Here is a 5,521-nt window from a genome sequence, read left to right on the forward strand (position 1 = left end):
TTTCTGGAGCTACAGAAGCCCAATTAGCGCGCTCTTAATTGCGTTGGAAAGTAGATATCCTGGGCTTTCCAGAAATATATAATAGTCCATACTTTGCCCGAGATTTGATGGCCCAAACAAGCGTTCCAAGTCAGCTCAAGAATTCTGGCGTTTAACTCCAAAACTGGCATAAAAGCTGGAGTTAAACGCCCAAACTGGCACAAAAGCTGGCGTTTAACTCCAAGAACAGTCTCTACGCATGGAAGCTTCAATGCTCAGCCCAAGCACACACCAAGTGGGCCCGGAAGAAGATTTCTGCATTAATTACCTATTTCTGTAAACCCTAGGTTACTAGTTCTCTATAAATAGGACCTTTTGCTATTGTATTTTCACACTTTTCATACAATTGATCACGTTTTGGGAGGCTGGCCATTCGGCCATGCCTAGACCTTGTTCTTATGTATTTTCAACGGTGGAGTTTCTACACACCATAGATTAAGGTGTGGAGCTCTGCTATTCTTCATGAATTAATACAAAGTACTATTGTTTTTCTATTCAACTCAAGTCTATTTCTTCTCCAAGATATTCATTCGTTCTTCAACTTGATGAATGTGATGATCCGTGACACTCATCATCATTCTCACCTATGAACATATGCCTGACAACCACCTCTGTTCTACTAGCAATGGCTTGAATGCGTATCTCTTGGGTTTCTAATCTAAGATTGGAACCTTCGTGGTATAGGCTAGAATTATTGGCGGCCATTCCTGAGATCCGGAACGTCTAAACCTTGTCTGTGGTATTCTGAGTAGGATCTGGAAAGGGATGACTGTGACGAGCTTCAAACTCACAATTGTTGGGCGTGTGACAGACGCAAAAGGATCAATGGATCCTATTCCAGCATGATCGAGAACCGACAGATGATTAGCCGTGGGGTGACAGCGCATTTGGAACGTTTTCACTGAGAGGACGGGAAGTAGCCATTGACAACAGTGATGCCCAACATAAAGCTTGCCATGGAAAGGAGTATGAATGATTAGAAGAAGGCAATAGGAAAGCAGAGGTTCAGGAGGAACAAAGCATCTTCATACGCTTGTCTGAAATTCCAACCAAAGAATTACATAAGTATCTCTATCTTTATTTTATGTTTTATTCATATTTTAATTATCAATTCTCCATCACCATCTGAATTCGCCTGACTGAGATTTACAAGGTGACCATAGCTTGCTTCAAGCCGATAGTCTCCGTGGGATCGACCCTTACTCACGTAAGGTATTACTTGGACGACCCAGTGCACTTGCTGGTTAGTTGTGCAGAATTGTGACAAAGTTTGATTCACGTTTAAGAGCTCCAAGTCCTTTGGCGCCATTGTTGATTATCACAATTTCACATACCAAGTTTTTGGCGCCGTTGCCGGGGATTGTTCAAGTTTGGACAACTGACGGTTCATCTTGTTGCTTAGATTAGGTACTTTTCTTTTTATTTTTCAGAATTTTTAAGAATGAATTCTAGAGTTTCAAGGTGATGTCCTTATCATCACAAAAGCTGATTGATTCTCATCAATTTAGCTGCTGAATGTAATCTCCTGCTGAAGCTTGGCCAACCATGTCTAATCTTTTTAGACTGAAGCTTTAGACTAACATTGCATGATTCCTGAAATTCTTATTAAAAGTTTTGAATCCCTTTATTTTCTTTTCCATATAAGTTTTGAAAACCACAAAAAATTTTATAAAATCATAAAAATCAAAAATATTTTATGTTTCTTGTTTGAGTCTAGTGTCAATTTTTATGTTTGGTGTCAATTGCATTCTTCTTGCATTTTTCGAAAATATGCAATATGTTCTTCATTAATCTTCAACTTGTTCTTGATGATTTCATTGCTCTGATCTTTAAATTCTCTTGTTTTGTGTGTTTTATTGTTTCTCATATGCATTCTCAATTTGTTAGTGTCTCCTATATGAAAATTTTTAAGTTTGGTGTCCTGCATGCATTGTTTATTTGATCTTAGTTGCATTTTTTTTGTTATTTCTCATCATTAAAAATTCAAAAATATTTTCAAAATTGTGTCTTTTCAAGTCAATAATACAGAGAATTGAAGATTCAGAACATTCAGCAGAGGAATCAAACAGAAAAAGCTAGGCGTTCAAAATGCCCAGTGAAGAAGGAAAACTGGCGTTTAAACGCCAGCCAGGGTACCTGGCTGGGCGTTTAACGCCCAAAAGGGTAGAATTTTGGGCGTTAAACGCCAGAATGGATAAACGCCCAGAAGGACACTAGAGGGAAGATTTTGTTTTTAATTCAAATTTTTTTTCAAATCTTCATAATTTTTCAAAATCAAATCTTTTTCAAATCATATCTTTTTAATCATATCTCTTCAAAATCAATTTCTTTCCATTTTTTTTATTTTCAAAAATCCTTATTATAATTAAATATTTACTTCAAAATTTTCAAGTTGTTACTTGCCTATTAAGAAAAGATCAAAAGTTTTAATTCTAGAATCATATCTTCTAATTTCTTGTTAGTCAAGTAATCAACTTTAATTTTAAAACTTTCTCTTTTTAATTTGATCTTCAATCATATCTTCTCAATCATATCTTCTCAATCACATCTTTTTCAAAATTAACTCTCAATCATATCTTTTTGATTTCTAATTTCAAAATCTTTTTCAAAAATCACTTAATTTCTTTCCCAATCTTAATTTTCGAAAATCTCAATCAAATTTTCAAAATTTCTTTTTATTATTTCAAAATCTTTTTAATTTATTTTCGAAAATTCTTCCCCTCTTCTCACATCCTTCTATTTAAGGGACTAACACTCCTCCTGAAGGTGCAATTCGAACTCTATCCTTCTTTATATGTTCGAATTCTCTTCTATCTACCTTATTCTTCTATTCTTCTTTTCCTCTGACACATCAAGGAATCTCTATACTGTGACATAGAGGATTCCCTACTTTTTTGTTCTCTTCTCTTTCATATGAGCAGGAATAAAGATAAAGGCATACTTGTTCAAACTGATTCTGAACCTGAAAGGACCTTGAAGAGAAAGCTAAGAGAAGCTAAAGCACAATTCTCTCTAGAGGGCCTAACAGAGCTTTTCAAAGAAGAAGAAACCATGGCAGCCGAAAACAACAATGCCAACAATGCAAGGAAGGTGCTTGGTGACTTTACTGCACCTACTCCCGACTTCTATGGGAGAAGCATCTCAATCTCTGCCATTGGAGCAAACAACTTTGAGCTTAAGCCTCAATTAGTTTCTCTAATGCAACAGAATTGTAAGTTTCATGGACTTCCATTGGAAGATCCTTATCAGTTCTTAGCTAAATTCTTGCAAATCTGTGACACTGTCAAGACTAATGGAGTTGACCCTGAAGTCTACAGACTTATGCTTTTTCCTTTTGCTGTAAGAGATAGAGCTAGGACATGGTTGGATTCACAACCTAAAGAAAGCTTGAACTCTTGGAAAAAGCTAGTCAATGCCTTCTTGGCAAAGTTCTTTCCACCTCAAAAATTGAGCAAGCTTAGAGTGGAAGTCAAAACCTTCAGACAGAAGGAAGGAGAATCCCTCTATGAAGCTTGGGAAAGATACAAGCAATTGATCAGAAGGTGCCCTTCTGACATGCTTTTAGAATGGAGCATCATAGGTATTTTCTATGATGGTCTGTCTGAACTATCCAAGATGTCATTAGATAGCTCTGCTGGAGGATCTCTTCATCTAAAGAAGATGCCTGCAGAAGCTCAGGAACTCATTGAAATGGTTACAAATAACCAATTCATGTACACTTCTGAAAGGAATTCTGTGAATAATGGGACAAATCAGAAGAAAGGAGTTCTTGAGATTGATACTCTGAATGCCATATTGGCTCAGAATAAAATATTGACTCAGCAAGTCAATATGATTTCTCAGAGTCTGTCTGGAATGCAAGCAGCAACAGGCAGTACTAAGGAAACTTCCTCTGAAAAAAAAGCTTATGATCCTGAGAACCCAGCAATGGAAGAGGTGAATTACATGGGAGAACCCTATGGAAACACCTATAATCCTTCATGGAGAAATCATCCAAATCTCTCATGGAAGGATCAACAGAGACCTTAACAAGGTTTCAACAACAATAATGGTGGAAGAAACAGGTTTAGCAATAGCAAGCCTTTTTCATCATCTTCTCAGCAACAGACAGAGAATTCTAAGCAAAGCCACTCTGACTTAGCAACCATTGTCTCTGATCTAATCAAAACCACTCAAAGTTTCATGACTGAAACAAGGTCCTCCATTAGAAATTTGGAGGCACAAGTGGGTCAGCTGAGTAAGAAAATTACTGAGCTCCCTCCCAGTACTCTCCCAAGCAATACAGAAGAGAATCCAAAGAGAGAGTGCAAGGCCATAAACACGTCTCACATGGCCGAACCTGGAGAGGAGGAAGAGGCAGTAATCTCCACTGAGGAAGACCTCAATGGACGCCCACTGGCCTCCAAGGAGTTCCCTAATGAGGAACCATGGGAATCTGAGGCTCACACTGAGACCATAGAGATTCCATTGAATTTACTTCTGCCATTCATGAGCTCTGATGAGTATTCTTCCTCTGAAGAGGATGAAGATGTTACTGAAGAGCAAGTTGCTAAGTACCTTGGAGCAATCATGAAGCTAAATGCCAAGTTATTTGGTAATGAGACTTGGGAGGATGAACCTTCATTGCTCATCAAAAAACTAGATGACTTGACTAGGCAGAAATTACCTCTGAAGAGACAAGACCCTGGAAAATTCTCCATCCCTTGTACCATAGGCACCATGACCTTTGAGAAGGCTCTGTGTGACCTAGGGTCAAGTATAAACCTCATGCCTCTCTCTGTAATGGAGAAGCTAGGGATCATTGAGGTACAAGCTGCAAGAATTTCTCTGGAGATGGCAGAAATTCAAAGAAACAGGCTTATGGACTTGTAGAGGATTGATGAGGCACAGAAGTTGGTGAATTAAAAATTATTAAAATAGTTACGCTGCAGGTATAGTTCTTAACTCACCGAAAATCTGCCTATCAATTTAGAAATATGTCACAGAGAGTTTAAATTAAAAATTACTGGGAGTTTAAGTCCCAGGTCGTCTCCCAACGAGTTGTAGAAAAGTGTGCTATTTTATTAATCAGATGTTCCAAGAAGTTGAGTAAAGTAGGTGGAAAATTAAATTGAGAAAATCCAAATAATATGAATAAAAGCCTTGATTGGGAGTCGATTAGTTGGAATCTCTATTATTGATGGGATGATTTCAAGATTAATTTATAATTATTGGTTGTTCTGTTTAGTTATCCTTTACTAGGTAAAGGAAAGTCAAACAAGTTGGAATGCTAGATCTGTTCACGAGTTGCAACCCACTTAGTTCAAAGGGATTGGTGTTAGTGATTAGATAACAATCCAACAGTTAACCCAATTACAACTTTTCTTTCAATCCTTCCAACTCAAGAGTTCCTTTCAATCAACTCCCTATCAAGTGAGGGAACTACTCACTCATTGTAAATAATAAATCCATAACACATGAAAGGGAATTAAAAGAAGACATG

The 5,521-nt window shown here is 37.4% G+C and overlaps 1 non-coding gene across 1 annotated transcript; it reads right to left on the bottom strand.

Moving 5' to 3' along the window:
- Nucleotides 1–3,492: 3,492 nt before the first annotated feature.
- On the bottom strand, nucleotides 3,493–3,600 carry LOC148548921 (small nucleolar RNA R71). The gene has a single exon (XR_015897839.1). It is a non-coding gene; the product is annotated as a small nucleolar RNA R71 (small nucleolar RNA).
- Between the last annotated feature and the right edge of the window lie 1,921 nt (nucleotides 3,601–5,521).

This window comes from Arachis ipaensis, chromosome B8, assembly GCF_059453495.1.
Source record: "Arachis ipaensis isolate K30076 ecotype BB chromosome B8, ASM5945349v1, whole genome shotgun sequence".
In the NCBI taxonomy this organism is placed as follows: Eukaryota; Viridiplantae; Streptophyta; class Magnoliopsida; order Fabales; family Fabaceae; genus Arachis; species Arachis ipaensis.